The sequence below is a fragment of the Procambarus clarkii genome, chromosome 40, assembly GCF_040958095.1.
Source record: "Procambarus clarkii isolate CNS0578487 chromosome 40, FALCON_Pclarkii_2.0, whole genome shotgun sequence".
Lineage (NCBI taxonomy): Eukaryota > Metazoa > Arthropoda > Malacostraca > Decapoda > Cambaridae > Procambarus > Procambarus clarkii.
In genome coordinates, this window is record NC_091189.1 from 39,370,957 (window position 1) to 39,388,752 (window position 17,796).

The following is a 17,796-nucleotide window of genomic DNA, read 5'->3' on the forward strand; positions in this document are numbered from 1 at the left end:
GAAAATCATTAGGCCTATTAGGCAAATCGGGCTTTGCATAGTAGGCTGAGAAGTGCGTTCTGGCTACTAGGTACGACATATATATATATATATATATATATATATATATATATATATATATATATATATATATATATATATATATATCTATATATATATATATATATATATATATATATATATATATATATTATATATATATATATATATATATATTGGGTAAATTTAAAGGGTAAGAATGGGAGTAAATGCAAAGGGCCTTTTGGCCCATATTTCTTGATACTTCTATATTGGTGCGGAGTCTTGAAGTGGGTAGAATATAGTTGTGCATTAATACACAACTATATTCTACCCACTTCAAGACTCCGTACCAATATATACGCATCAAGAAATATGGGCCAATAGGCCCTTTGCATATATTTATATATATCTTTATGTTTCAAAATGACAACCGTGGCAAAAGTGACAAAAACGAAAATGAAAATTGCACCTTAGGTCCTAATAATTGTATTGTGAGCAATAAGCCGAGGTAGTAGGGTAAGGCTTGAGCTATGGGAGAACTCACAGCCCGCTACCACCACACTTTTGTATAAGCCCCTTGTGTGTTATTGTTGTAATAAATATGTTATGTAATGAAGAACTCATTTGATGACCTCATTTGACATGTGTAGTAATGGGACACTCCCGAGGTCCCAGGAGTGTAATAATAAAACGTTATTTAATTAATTCATTAACTCATTACTAATTAATTCATGAACTCATTACTAATTAATTCAGTTAATTTTTAGAATTTAATTTCTATACTCTTCTGCACTCTCTTTCACTCTCACAATTACTCACCCTCTTTCACTATTATTTCTCACTCTCACCTTCATTCTCACTTTCACTCACCATCATTCTCACTTTCACTCCCACTATCATTCTCACTTTCACTCACCATCATTCTCACTTTCACTCCCACTATCATTCTCACTTTCACTCTCACTATCACACTGTCACCCTCTTGCTATCCCTATTACTCTCATTAATTACTATCACACTCACTATATCTCCTTTTCCCTCTATATAAGGATATCTGTATCTAATCACTCTCTGTGGGAGACCGACTTGAAAGATTTATATTTATTTAATTTATATGAATTTATATAGTGTTAATATTTACATTAATTTATATATTTCGACAGCAATTTGTATGAGGTTTGAGCGGACTGTATTTCTGCCATATTCTCACAAATCGACTCTCTACACATTAGGGGGGTTAATATTAAATTTAAATATATATGCAGCCAATCAAACTACAATATTAAACTACATATATTAGTAAATAAATTAGGAGGTCTTAGCTTATTGTATGGCAGACTTAGTCCAGCAGGTATAACAAGGATGATGACACCCAATAATCCTGGTGGTTGAGACCAGCATCACCACCCAGGTACTGGTGTACCAAGACACCCAACACCCAGGTACTGGTGTACCAAGACACCCAACACCCAGGTACTGGTGTACCAAGACACCCAACACCCAGGTACTGGTGTACCAAGACACCCAACACCCAGGTACTGGTGTACCAAGACACCCAACACCCAGGTACTGGTGTACCAAGACACCCAACACCCAGGTACTGGTGTACCAAGACACCCAACACCCAGGTACTGGTGTACCAAGACACCCAACACCCAGGTACTGGTGTACCAAGACACCCAACACCCAGGTACTGGTGTACCAAGACACCCAACACCCAGGTACTGGTGTACCAAGACACCCAACACCCAGGTACTGGTGTACCAAGACACCCAACACCCAGGTACTGGTGTACCAAGACACCCAACACCCAGGTACTGGTGTACCAAGACACCCAACACCCAGGTACTGGTGTACCAAGACACCCAACACCCAGGTACTGGTGTACCAAGACACCCAACACCCAGGTACTGGTGTACCAAGACACCCAACACCCAGGTACTGGTGTACCAAGACACCCAACACCCAGGTACTGGTGTACCAAGACACCCAACACCCAGGTACTGGTGTACCAAGACACCCAACACCCAGGTACTGGTGTACCAAGACACCCAACACCCAGGTACTGGTGTACCAAGACACCCAACACCCAGGTACTGGTGTACCAAGACACCCAACACCCAGGTACTGGTGTACCAAGACACCCAACACCCAGGTACTGGTGTACCAAGACACCCAACACCCAGGTACTGGTGTACCAAGACACCCAACACCCAGGTACTGGTGTACCAAGACACCCAACACCCAGGTACTGGTGTACCAAGACACCATACACCCAGGTACTGGTGTACCAAGACACCCAACACCCAGGTACTGGTGTACCAAGACACCCAACACCCAGGTACTGGTGTACCAAGACACCCAACACCCAGGTACTGGTGTACCAAGATTAATTCTTGCTTACTTTTTCTATTGTTCCTGACAAAGAACACTCGCTGTAAAGTCGGAATCCTATCTATATGACAGTTATATCAGAGGAAACATTTGTATATTATATAAGATAAGGACCAAGGAATAATTACCTGGATGATGTCGCTTGTCATGCGTGCCGGTTCGCCCTATATCTACCTTTTTTTTTGAGATATATACAAGAGTTGTTACATTCTTGTACAGCCACTAGTACGCGTAGCGTTTCGGGCAGGTCCCTGGAATACGATCCCCGCCGCGAAGAATCGTTGTTACAACCAAGTACACATTTTACTGTTGCGTTAAACAGAGGCTACAGTTAAGGAATTGCGCCCAGTAAATCCTCCCCGGCCAGGATACGAACCCATGACATAGCGCTCGCGGAACGCCAGGCGAGTGTCTTACCACTACACCACGGAGACTGCTAAACAGTTATGCTACCTAGCATAACTGGCCAGACATGACATGATAAAAAACGGGTTTCGGTATTACACTTCCCTTGTTTAGAAGTTGACTGTGTGTTGATGATGGAAGAAGCACTAATTTGATCTGACCTTGGCCGGCTGGTCATCAATTGGTCCGATTGATTGTTGCCGCCGAAGGTGGCTAGTTTATTGTGCACCCCATACTCATCCGGTGAGCGGTAGCGCAAAAAGGAGAGCACACAAGGTTTTGATCAGACCTCATTTGGTATGATGGTAAGGTCTCCTGGCTCCTCAACTCCTTGGCAACATGTACTAATGTAAATACAGAGGTCATTAATGGTTAGTGAATAGACTGCTGGTATCATTAGCATTTATGGAGATTAATCTTAGGTTGTTACAATAGAATTTCTTGGAAAGTGGAATAGCTTGCGGATAATTTACGGTAAGTAAATGATACGTCGACGATAATACTTAATTATAAAGATAATTACAGTATGTACTTCCTTATTTTTTATTATTACTATTTTATTTGGTCCTGGACAAAGTCCCGGACTAAATAAAATAGTCCCGGACTAAAGTAATATTCACCAGTAACAATGTGTAAATTCACCATAGTTGACACACACACACACACACACACACCTTACGACACTAGAGAAAAGAAGGGAGAGAGGAGATATGATAGGGACATATAAAATATTCAGGGGAATTGACAAAGTGGAAATAGATGAAATGTTCACACGTAATAATAACAGAACGAGGGGACATGGGTGGAAACTGGAAACTCAGATGGGTCACAGAGATGTTAGGAAGTTTTCTTTTAGCGTGAGAGTAGTGGGAAAATGGAATGCACTTGGGGAACAGGTTGTGGAAGCAAATACTATTCATACTTTTAAAACTAGGTATGATAGGGAAATGGGACAGGAGTCATTGCTGTAAACAACCGATAGCTGGAAAGGCGGGATCCACGAGTCAATGCTCGATCCTGCAAGCACAAATAGGTGAGTACACACACACACACACATACACACACACACACACACACACACACACACACACACACACACACACACACACACACACACACACACACACACACACACACACACACACACACACACACACCGATGCTCGAAAGGCGGGATCCAAGAGTCAATGCTCGATCCTGCAAGCACATATAGGTGAGTACATATAGGTGAGTACACACACACACACACACACACACAATTTTTGTTCAACATTTCGCTGTTGAACAAAATGAAATGTTGAACAAAAATACCTGTATAATAGACAAAACCCAAGATGCAAGAAGATTACAAATTCTTGAAGCAATTCACATAAGAATAGAACAACCTACCATGAACACCCAAATCATGGAACTATTTACTCTACCCACCATGAGAGTGGGTACAAGAGGGAACTATTCACTCTACCCACCATGAGAGTGGGTACAAGAGGGAACTATTCACTCTACCCACCATGAGAGTGGGTACAAGAGGGAACTATTCACTAAACCCACCATGAGAGTGGGTACAAGAGGGAACTATTCACTCTACCCACCATGAGAGTGGGTACAAGAGGGGAACTATTCACTCTACCCACCATGAGAGTGGATACAAGAGGGAACTATTCACTCTACCCACCATGAGAGTGGGTACAAGAGGGAACTATTCACTCTACCCACCATGAGAGTGGGTACAAGAGGGAACTATTCACTCTACCCACCATAGGAGTGGGTACAAGAGGGGAACTATTCACTCTACCCACCATGGGAGTTGGTACAAGAGGGGAACTATTCACTCTACCCACCATGAGAGTGGGTACAAGAGGGGAACTATTCACTCTACCCACCATGAGAGTGGGTACAAGAGGGAACTATTCACTCTACCCACCATGGGAGTGGGTACAAGAGGGGAACTATTCACTCTACCCACCATGGGAGTTGGTACAAGAGGGAACTATTCACTCTACCCACCATGAGAGTAAGGGCATTACGATGCCGACAAAGAAGACACTGTTCAACATAACAGGCCAATTATACCTGATATATATATATATATATATATATATATATATATATATATATATATATATATATATATATATATATATATATATATATATATATATATATATATATATATATATATATATATATATATATCAGAAAACATTCTAAGGAAACTACTCCAAGCTTGTACTAAAGAGGCACCCTTCTTGAGCCCGGATGGGCACATGTATAAGCAAGTAGATGGGGTCGCCATGGGTTCTCCCCTAGGTGTCCTGTTTGCGAACTTCTACATGGGTACCATCGAACAAAAGGTCTTAGTCGACATGATCTTGAAACCGGCCATATACTGCAGGTATGTTGACGACATTTTTACACAGGTTCCTGATGTCAGACATCTGCAGGAGCTGAATGAGGCATTTGAGCGGAACTCTGTGTTGCGTTTCACTTACGAGATGGAGAAGGATGGGAAGCTGCCCTTTCTAGATGTAACAGTCATGGAAAGGAGCGGAGGTTTCCACACTGCAGTCTACACTAAGGAAACAAACATAGGAATGTGCCTCAATGCCAACAGTGACTGCCCAGACAGGTACAAGAGGAGTGTTGTTAACGCTTATGTCGACCGTGCTCTCAACCACAGCTGAGGATGGAAGCAAGTCGTTGAAGAACTCTGTAGGGTAAAGCGGGTCCTAGTCAACAACGGCTTCTCCAATGGTTTCATTGAAGACATCATAAGAAGGAAAGTGAAACGCCATGCAACCTCTGAAGAGACAACTAACACAACACCTATACCCCCTATTGGACTATTTTACAGGAACTTCTTTTCCACAGCTCATAAAACGGAGGAAAGGGTCCTGAAAGATATTGTTAATAGAAACGTTATCCCTACAGACAAAAATCAGAAGATACAATTGACGATCTACTATAAAACCAAGAAAACGGCGAACCTACTCATGAGAAACTCTCCAGACACAAAGCAGAACGCTTTAAAAGAGACCAATGTCGTCTATGCCTTCAAATGTCCACTTGGGGACTGTAAGCCTCAAAGAATTCAATATATAGGCAAGACAACAACATCTCTTTCCAGGCGATTAACGATGCATAAGCAACAGGGCTCCATTAAGGAACATATAATCTCTTCCCACAACCAGACCATCACCAGAGAAGTCTTAACAAAAAACACGGAAATCATCGATAGATACAGCGATAGCAGGCGGCTTGACATCTGTGAGGCACTACACATCAAGAAGTCGACACCAGCAATCAACAGCCAATTAATGCACAACTATATTCTACCCACTTCAAGACTCCACACCAATATAGAAGCATCAAGAAATATGGGCCAATAGGCCCTTTGCAGTTACTTCCATTCTTCCCTTTAACTTACAAAATATTATACCCATTGTTTCGTGTTCTGTCTTGTGTTGAAAGTTTGTTTTCACCTCATCCAAAACTGTTGTAACATATCACCGCGCCCAAATGCAGGTATAAAATCGAAGATGTTTAAGCTCTGTTCAGTTATAGTTGTGTCTGTGTAAACTAAAGTCTTTGAAAATGTAATAAGTTTTACGAAACGCGCTCAAGTGTCGCGTCAAACTAGAAATAAAAATGAATTTTGGAGAATTGATTTTTCAGTTACCATGAACAGTGAAGAAAAATATAAGAAACATTGAGAAAATTCGTGTTAGAATTATTAATCTTACTTTTTCGGTCATATTTAATAATATATATATATATATATATATATATATATATATATATATATATATATATATATATATATATATATATATATATATGTCGTACCTAGTAGCCAGAACTCACTTTTTGGCCTACTATTCAAGGCCCGATTTGCCTAATAAGCCAAGTTTTCCTGAATTAATATATTTTTTCTATTTTTTTTTCTTATGAAATGATAAAGCTACCCATTTCATTATGTATGAGGTCAATTTTTTTTATTGGAGTTAAAATTAACGTAGATATATGACCGAACCTAACCAACCCTACCTAACCTAACCTAACCTATCTTTATAGGTTAGGTTTGGTTAGGTAGCCGAAAAAGTTAGGTTTGGTTAGGTTAGGTAGTCGAAAAACAATTAATTCATGAAAACTTGGCTTATTAGGCAAATCGGGCCTTGCATAGTAGGCTGAGAAATGCGTTCTGGCTACTAGGTACGACATATATATATATATATATATATATATATATATATATATATATATATATATATATATATATATATATATATATATATATATATATATATATATATATATATTATTAAATATGACCGAAAAAGTAAGATTAATAATTCTAACACGAATTTTCTCAATCTTTCGTACATTACGCTTCACTGTTGGAGGTAAATCAAAAATCACTTCTCCAAAATTCATTTTTATTTCTAGTCTGACGCGACACGGGCGCGTTTCGTAAAACTTATTACATTTTCAAAGACTTCACAAATACACAACTGATTAGAACTTACGTCTCTCTGATATTATATCTACATTTGAGTGAGGTGGGAAGGGTGATGTGGCATTAACACAAGACAGAACAGGAGGGGATATTAATAGGGTATTAAAAGTATCAACACAAGACAGAACAGAAACAATGGGTATTGAATAGAAGTGTTTGTAGAAAGCCTATTGGTCCATATTTCTTGATGCTTCTATATTGGAGCGGAGTCTTGAGGTGGGTAGAATATAGTTGTGCAATAATTGGCTGTTGATTGCTGGTGTTGACTTCTTGATGTGTAGTGCCTCGCAAACGTCAAGCCGCCTGCTATCGCTGTATCTATCGATGATTTCTGTGTTGTTTACGAGGATTTCTCTGGCGATGGTTTGGTTATGGGAAGAGATTATATGTTCCTTAATGGAGCCCTGTTGCTTATGCATCGTTAAACGCCTAGAAAGAGATGTTGTTGTCTTGCCTATATACTGGGTTTTTTGGAGCTTACAGTCCCCAAGTGGGCATTTGAAGGCATAGACGACGTTAGTCTCTTTTAAAGCGTTCTGTTTTGTGTCTGGAGAGTTTCTCATGAGTAGGCTGGCCGTTTTTCTGGTTTTATAGTAAATCGTCAGTTGTATCCTCTGATTTTTGTCTGTAGGGATAACGTTTCTATTAACAATATCTTTCAGGACCCTTTCCTCCGTTTTATGAGCTGTGGAAAAGAAGTTCCTGTAAAATAGTCTAATAGGGGGTATAGGTGTTGTGTTAGTTGTCTCTTCAGAGGTTGCATGGCTTTTCACTTTCCTTCTTATGATGTCTTCGATGAAACCATTGGAGAAGCCGTTATTGACTAGGACCTGCCTTACCCTACAGAGTTCTTCGTCGACTTGCTTCCATTCTGAGCTGTGGCTGAGAGCACGGTCGACGTATGCGTTGACAACACTCCTCTTGTACCTGTCGGGGCAGTCGCTGTTGGCATTTAGGCACATTCCTATGTTTGTTTCCTTAGTGTAGACTGCAGTGTGGAAACCTCCGCCCTTTTCCATGACTGTTACATCTAGAAAAGGCAGCTTCCCATCCTTTTCCGTCTCGTAAGTGAAACGCAGCACGGAACTCTGCTCAAATGCCTCCTTCAGCTCCTGCAGATGTCTGACATCAGGTACCTGTGTAAAAATGTCGTCAACATACCTGCAGTATATGGCCGGTTTCAAGTTCATGTCGACTAAGACTTTTTGCTCGATGGTACCCATGTAGAAGTTTGCAAACAGGACACCTAGGGGAGAACCCATGGCGACCCCATCTACTTGCTTATACATGTGCCCATCCGGGCTCAAGAAGGGTGCCTCTTTAGTACAAGCTTGGAGTAGTTTCCTCAGAATACTTTCTGGCATGTCAAGAGGAGTACAGGCTGGATCACGATACACTCTGTCGGCTATCATTCCGATTGTCTCGTCCACAGGTACGTTGGTAAACAGCGATTCTACGTCCAACGAGGCTCTTATCCCTGTGGCCCGTGTGCCCCGCAGTAAGTCCACAAATTCCTTTGGAGACTTCAGGCTGAAGGCACAAGGAACATAAGGAGTCAGCAGGCCGTTGAGTCGCTTCGCCAGTCTGTACGTGGGTGTGGGTATCTGGCTAATGATTGGCCGAAGTGGGTTTCCAGGCTTGTGCGTCTTGACATTTCCATACGCATATCCAGGTTTATATTCCCCAATGATCTTTGGCAGGTGGAGTCCGGATTTCTTGGCGTTCACAGTTTCGATCAGTTTGTTGACCTTTGCTTTTAATTCGGCTGTAGTGTCCTTCGTTACCCTTTGGAACTTAGTTTGGTCAGAGAGTATGATGTTCATTTTCGCCAGATATTCGTCTTTTTTAAGAATGACATATATTGGCGACTTGTCACCTCTCCTGACAACTATCTCCTTGTTCTCACGAAGGCTTTTAGCTGCCGCTTTAAGCTCGGGGGACAGTATGGTGCTTCTGTAGTTGCCTCGATTCTTTCCTCCTTCTGCAATAAGTTCTGCTTGTAAGGTATCTTTGGTAGTGACCTTCTTTTGTGTCTCGAGGTCGAATATGTCGTCCAACAGAATTTCCAACTCTACTTTCCGGGCCATTTCACTCGGTCTGGACATAACATGACAGTTTATGCCCAGATTTAGGAGAGTGACTTGGTCCTCAGTGAGGTTAATTCCTGCAAGGTTCAGGAAGCCATCTCTTGGTCGTGGAATTGCCATAGGTCCTCCATATAATGTTGTTAGTTTCTTGATAATCCTTGTTTCAGTGCTGAGGTGATGTTGGTCTGTGAGGATGTCGAGGTGTTGTTCAATGCGGGTACGGATACTATGGTCGATGTTGCTATTTCTCCACTCGTTTGTAGCATGAAGTAGTTGCGTTTTGTTGTCTTTGATTTCATTCTCTGCCTTGTATATCTGATCACGAATCAGATCCTGGCGATATTTTATCGTGAAGGCTTGATTCCTTGCTGCTGGGTCGTGCACTTTAATATTAGTATATTTTGGTAGCAGTCTTTCCTGTAGACATATATTATTAAATATGACCGAAAAAGTAAGATTAATAATTCTAACACGAATTTTCTCAATCTTTCGTACATTACGCTTCACTGTTGGAGGTAAATAAAAAATCACTTCTCCAAAATTCATTTTTATTTCTAGTCTGACGCGACACGGGCACGTTTCGTAAAACTTATTACATTTTCAAAGACTTCACAAATACACAACTGATTAGAACTTACGTCTCTCTGATATTATATTTACATTTGAGTGAGGTGGGAAGGGTGATGTGGCATTAACACAAGACAGAACAGGAGGGGATATTAATAGGGTATTAAAAGTATCAACACAAGACAGAACAGAAACAATGGGTATTGAATAGAAGTGTTTGTAGAAAGCCTATTGGTCCATATTTCTTGATGCTTCTATATTGGAGCGGAGTCTTGAGGTGGGTAGAATATAGTTGTGCAATAATTGGCTGTTGATTGCTGGTGTTGACTTCTTGATGTGTAGTGCCTCGCAAACGTCAAGCCGCCTGCTATCGCTGTATCTATCGATGATTTCTGTGTTGTTTACGAGGATTTCTCTGGCGATGGTTTGGTTATGGGAAGAGATTATATGTTCCCGTGTCGCGTGCCCGTGTCGCGTCAGACTAGAAATAAAAATGAATTTTGGAGAAGTGATTTTTGATTTACCTCCAACAGTGAAGCGTAATGTACGAAAGATTGAGAAAATTCGTGTTAGAATTATTAATCTTACTTTTTCGGTCATATTTAATAATATATGTCTACAGGAAAGACTGCTACCAAAATATACTAATATTAAAGTGCACGACCCAGCAGCAAGGAATCAAGCCTTCACGATAAAATATCGCCAGGATCTGATTCGTGATCAGATATACAAGGCAGAGAATGAAATCAAAGACAACAAAACGCAACTACTTCATGCTACAAACGAGTGGAGAAATAGCAACATCGACCATAGTATCCGTACCCGCATTGAACAACACCTCGACATCCTCACAGACCAACATCACCTCAGCACTGAAACAAGGATTATCAAGAAACTAACAACATTATATGGAGGACCTATGGCAATTCCACGACCAAGAGATGGCTTCCTGAACCTTGCAGGAATTAACCTCACTGAGGACCAAGTCACTCTCCTAAATCTGGGCATAAACTGTCATGTTATGTCCAGACCGAGTGAAATGGCCCGGAAAGTAGAGTTGGAAATTCTGTTGGACGACATATTCGACCTCGAGACACAAAAGAAGGTCACTACCAAAGATACCTTACAAGCAGAACTTATTGCAGAAGGAGGAAAGAATCGAGGCAACTACAGAAGCACCATACTGTCCCCCGAGCTTAAAGCGGCAGCTAAAAGCCTTCGTGAGAACAAGGAGATAGTTGTCAGGAGAGGTGACAAGTCGCCAATATATGTCATTCTTAAAAAAGACGAATATCTGGCGAAAATGAACATCATACTCTCTGACCAAACTAAGTTCCAAAGGGTAACGAAGGACACTACAGCCGAATTAAAAGCAAAGGTCAACAAACTGATCGAAACTGTGAACGCCAAGAAATCCGGACTCCACCTGCCAAAGATCATTGGGGAATATAAACCTGGATATGCGTATGGAAATGTCAAGACGCACAAGCCTGGAAACCCACTTCGGCCAATCATTAGCCAGATACCCACACCCATGTACAGACTGGCGAAGCGACTCAACGGCCTGCTGACTCCTTATGTTCCTTGCGCCTTCAGCCTGAAGTCTCCAAAGGAATTTGTGGACTTACTGCGGGGCACACGGGCCACAGGGATAAGAGCCTCGTTGGACGTAGAATCGCTGTTTACCAACGTACCTGTGGACGAGACAATCGGAATGATAGCCGACAGAGTGTATCGTGATCCAGCCTGTACTCCTCTTGACATGCCAGAAAGTATTCTGAGGAAACTACTCCAAGCTTGTACTAAAGAGGCACCCTTCTTGAGCCCGGATGGGCACATGTATAAGCAAGTAGATGGGGTCGCCATGGGTTCTCCCCTAGGTGTCCTGTTTGCAAACTTCTACATGGGTACCATCGAGCAAAAAGTCTTAGTCGACATGAACTTGAAACCGGCCATATACTGCAGGTATGTTGACGACATTTTTACACAGGTACCTGATGTCAGACATCTGCAGGAGCTGAAGGAGGCATTTGAGCAGAGTTCCGTGCTGCGTTTCACTTACGAGACGGAAAAGGATGGGAAGCTGCCTTTTCTAGATGTAACAGTCATGGAAAAGGGCGGAGGTTTCCACACTGCAGTCTACACTAAGGAAACAAACATAGGAATGTGCCTAAATGCCAACAGCGACTGCCCCGACAGGTACAAGAGGAGTGTTGTTAACGCATACGTCGACCGTGCTCTCAGCCACAGCTCAGAATGGAAGCAAGTCGACGAAGAACTCTGTAGGGTAAGGCAGGTCCTAGTCAATAACGGCTTCTCCAATGGTTTCATCGAAGACATCATAAGAAGGAAAGTGAAAAGCCATGCAACCTCTGAAGAGACAACTAACACAACACCTATACCCCCTATTAGACTATTTTACAGGAACTTCTTTTCCACAGCTCATAAAACGGAGGAAAGGGTCCTGAAAGATATTGTTAATAGAAACGTTATCCCTACAGACAAAAATCAGAGGATACAACTGACGATTTACTATAAAACCAGAAAAACGGCCAGCCTACTCATGAGAAACTCTCCAGACACAAAACAGAACGCTTTAAAAGAGACTAACGTCGTCTATGCCTTCAAATGCCCTCTTGGGGACTGTAAGCTCCAAAAAAAACAGTATATAGGCAAGACAACAACATCTCTTTCTAGGCGTTTAACGATGCATAAGCAACAGGGCTCCATTAAGGAACATATAATCTCTTCCCACAACCAAACCATCACCAGAGAAATCCTAGTAAACAACACAGAAATCATCGATAGATACAGCGATAGCAGGCGGCTTGACGTTTGCGAGGCACTACACATCAAGAAGGCAACACCAGCAATCAACAGCCAATTAATGCACAACTATATTCTACCCACCTCAAGACTCCGCTCCAAAATAGAAGCATCAAGAAATATGGACCAATAGGCTTTCTACAAACACTTCTATTCAATACCCATTGTTTCGTGTTCTGTCTTGTGTTGATGAAATTAATACCCTATTAATACCACCTCTTGTTCTGTCTTGTGTTGATGAAATTAATACCCTATGAATGCCACCTCACCCCATCCACCTCACTCAAATGTAGATATAAAATCGGAGATCCGTAAGTTCTATTCACACCATTTGGTCCGGGAGACATCTCCAGTCACTCAGGGTGCAGTCGCACCTCCACAGATCTCCAGTATCATCTATTGATACTGGTGATGGCTCAAAAGGGCCACCACTTACGAGCTACTCATGCCCATGCCACCTTTTGAGTGGCTTCATGTTCATCTTAACACATTCACAAGGGAGACATCTCCCATCACGCAGGGTGCATTCCCACCTCCACAGATCTCCAGTATCATCTATTGATACTGGTGATGGCTCAAAAGGGGCCACCATGTACGGGCTATTCATGCCCGTGCCACCTTTTGGGTGGCTTAATCTTCATCAGTCAATCAATCAGTTCTATTCAGTTGTGTGTTTGTTAACTAAAGTCTTTGAAAATGTAATAAGTTTTACGAAACGCGCTCGTGTCGCGTCAGACTAGAAATAAAAATGAATTTTGGAGAATTGATTTTTGATTTACCTCCAACAGTGAAAAGAAATGTACGAAAGATTGAGAAAATTCGTGTTAGAATTATTAATCTTACTTTTTCGGTCATATTTAATAATATATATATATATATATATATATATATATATATATATATATATATATATATATATATATATATATATATATATATATATATATATATATATATATATATATATAACTGAAAACTCACACCCCAGAAGTGAGTCTGGGGTGAGTCATATTCAGTTGCATATGTCCTGGGGACCATTCAGGCTTGTTCGCATATATATATATATATATATATATATATATATATATATATATATATACATATATATATATATATATATATATATATATATATATATATATATATATATATATATATATATATATATAATAAAATAAAATAAAATGTTTATTTAGGTAAGGTACATACATACAATAAATTTTTACAAAGATTGGTTGACTTATAGGTAGAGCTAGTACATACAATGCCTAAAGCCACTATTACGCAAAGCGTTTCGGGCATGAAAAACTTAAATGACAAGCTTAATACTAATTGAGCATAATGAGTAGAATGAAAACAAGAAATGAAAACATAGATGAAAAAGCAGAACAAATACAATTATGTCGACAAACAGCGCTCATTAAAGAAAAACAGACATTGGTTGACAATAGAAGGGTAAGGTAGGTTACAGGGAATTTATTAGGTATAGCTTCGTTTTTAACTTAAACTGGTTGAGAGAGGTACAGTCTTTAACATGGTTGGGAAGGTCATTCCACATTCTGGGCCCCTTGATTTGTAGAGCATTTCTAGTTTGATTAAGTCGTACTCTAGGAATATCAAAACTGTATTTATTTATGGTGTGGTGCTCATGGGTTCTGTTACAAAACAAAATATATATATATATATATATATATATATATATATATATATATATATATATATATATATATATATATATATATATATATATATATATATATATATATATATATATATATATATAAATATATATGTATATATATATATATATATATATATATATATATATATATATATATATATGTATATACATATATATATATATATATATATATATATATATATATATATATATATATATATATATATATATATATATATATATATATATATATATATATATATATATATATGTGCAAGAGTGGAGTGGTGTTGTGCAAGAGTGGAGTCTAGGCAGCGACGTATGCGACGGCTGATAGCTCCACAGTGATGACGTAGTGGATGGACCAATCCTCCGGAGGGAATCAGTCTGACACGACTCGTCAAGGTGGTTGGACGTGCGAAGATTGGTCCTGTCAGTTTGACAGTTGTTTCCCGTTCCCGTGGATTTTACGCGTCACCCGAAGTCTGCCAGTACTCTGTGAGGTCTTCCTTCGTTCATGTGTTGGACCAGAGAGGGAATCGACGGGATATTGAGCAACAAGTGCTCCGGGACAGGTACTGTGCAAGAAGAAGTAAAGTCTGTACAGTGACGTATACGACGTCTGAGGCAGTTCACCCATTTGTGATGGCGTAGTGGCTGGACCGAGCCACCGGGAAGCAGTGGAAGAGGAAAACTGTTCGGGAATCCGAACGACTGCAGCCGAGACGTAGACGGGCAGTTGTAGCTGGGAGGAGAAGTCGACGGCCGGGAGACCGACTCCAACCCCACAAGAAGTCGAGGAGGAGCACGGACCTGCAGTGAAAAGGCACGGAGACGACACGCTTACGGTGGGACATTGATTGAGTTCCTGGAGGACACGACAGTGTGTGTGTGGGGGCGTTCCCTACACTAGGCAGGAGCCAGGACCAGGAGCTACAACTCAACTCTCACCGAAGGATAAGTGGAAGTAGGTGATTCTAGTTTCCCTCCCAATTCCCCTTTAGTCAGCTATATTATTTAGCCTGAGTATTTTGTATGTCATGAGCAAGGCTCACCTATGTCACTGTAAGGCACAAGTGTGCAGTGGGGCTACATAGAGTACCCACGATATTTATGTTTATTATTGGTGTGTGCAGGCACCCGGAGTAATTGATGAATTTACTGTGTTGATAACGTCTTTCATGAGACTTTAATATGATAATTTAGTGAGAGAATATATATAAATATGCCAGTATTTGGAGTTAGGCTATGTGCCCAGTAACTATGTTATTACCATTATTGATGTCTATGACTCATCCACATATATATATACATGTCTATGCTTGTGTATTGAATAATCATTCATGTGTGCAGTGATTAATTGTGTTATCGCCCACGGAAGGAATTACTGAGAAATCCAGTGATATATACTTGCATACGTGATCATTAAATGAAGGGCAGTGTGATATACCATGATAGTGAGGTATTGTGTCCAGTTATATAGAAATGTTTAATTGAGCTCAAGATCAGTGCAGCGAAGTATTTACGTGCTCTTGTCGCAAATATTGTGTGTTCGAACTCCTAGTGATCTTTGAGAACTTAAAGAAACAGAGCGCGTGACGCCAGGAAAACAAGCAATAAACATTCGCGCGGTGGGAGTCGCCCAGCTGATTTTGACATTGACGTGAGGGGGAGCATTGCCGACTTGGCGAGTTCATGATTATATGTGTGGGAACGAGCGACTTCTGCCTGGAACAGCTGTTTGCTTATTGATATAATCTTGTGATGTCTTTGAATGAGTTTTAAGTAAAATACAAAGTACACTGGTGTTTATATCATCCCCTCCATATTTCTTGTGGCTATATAATACCTGACAGCAGATCGTGATAGAAGTAAATACCTGCCTGATATCAGACATATTGAGTGTGCTCTTGCCACTGTTACCACAATTCAACAAAACCACTGACGTGTTACTGGACACCGGAAACACCAGTTGGCAACCTTGTGGTTAGAAGTAGAGCCCATGACGGGGCGGGCACACAATAGTTAAGTGAACAAGTTGTGTTCCCCCTCCTTCTCGATCAGAGGCCGGTTGGGATTGACTGGGATACCCTCCTGGCGTACAGTGGCGCAACGAGGATAGAGTGAAGACCCACTGGGCTACGGTGAGTGACCTTGAGTGTACTGTTACTCGCCCCTTTCCCCTCTCATTGGAGGTGAACCCCGACAATATATATATATATATATATATATATATATATATATATATATATATATATATATATATATATATGTCGTACCTAGTAGCCAGAACGCACTTTTAGGCCTACTATGCAAGGCCCGATTTGCCTAATAAGCCAAGTTTTCCTGAATTAATATATTTTCTCTAATTTTTTTCTTATGAAATGATAAAGCTACCCATTTCATTATGTATGAGGTCAATTTTTTTTATTGGAGTTAAAATTAACGTAGATATATGACCGAACCTAACCAACCCTACCTAACCTAACCTAACCTATCTTTATAGGTTAGGTTAGGTTAGGTAGCCGAAAAAGTTAGGTTAGGTTAGGTTAGGTAGGTTAGGTAGTCGAAAAAAATTAATTCATGAAAACTTGGCTTATTAGGCAAATCGGGCCTTGCATAGTAGGCTGAGAAGTGCGTTTTGGCTACTAGGTACGACATATATATATATATATATATATATATATATATATATATATATATATATATATATATATATATATATATATATTGTGACGGTGTTCCCCCCCTTATATTCCTCCCACGCCTGCAGTAAGAGTGATGTCCACTTTACCCGAGCGTTCTCTACGTCGCAGGCATCAGTTTGGTATATGTGGGAGAGTGGAGTGTTCTCGAAGTGCCGAGAAATTTATAAAAGAAGAGTATTTTGGGCTGTGGTTTAGGCCCTTTAGGAAGCCAATATGGCGCTGGCTCTTCTGTTTTGCCGCCAAAACTGTGTGACGTCAGTGACACCGGATTGGTCACCGACAGCGACGTGGCACAGGGAGCCAATGAAAACCTCCCGTGGCGAATATGACGTCACGAAGGAAGGGGGGTCCGGTCATCGCGCCGCGCTGGCACCATCAGTCTAAGACAGCACGTCAAGGAGGTCGGACGTGCGCTGGGGGGTCCTGTCAGTTGGACAGTTTACCCCGTCTCCGGAGGATTTACGCATCACCCGTGGTCTGCCATCACCTGTGGGGTCTTCCTTCGTTCATGTGTTGGACCAGAGAAGGAATTGACAGAATATTGAGCAACAAGTGCTCCAGGAACAGGTGTTGTGCAAGAGTGGAGTCTAG

General features: G+C 40.7%; 1 protein-coding gene across 1 annotated transcript in view; it reads left to right on the forward strand.

Annotated features, from left to right (window-relative positions):
* LOC123757801 (uncharacterized) overlaps positions 1-17,796 on the forward strand; it is a 131,601-nt gene that overhangs the window by 103,815 nt on the left and 9,990 nt on the right. The gene's annotated exons all lie outside the window — the stretch shown is intronic.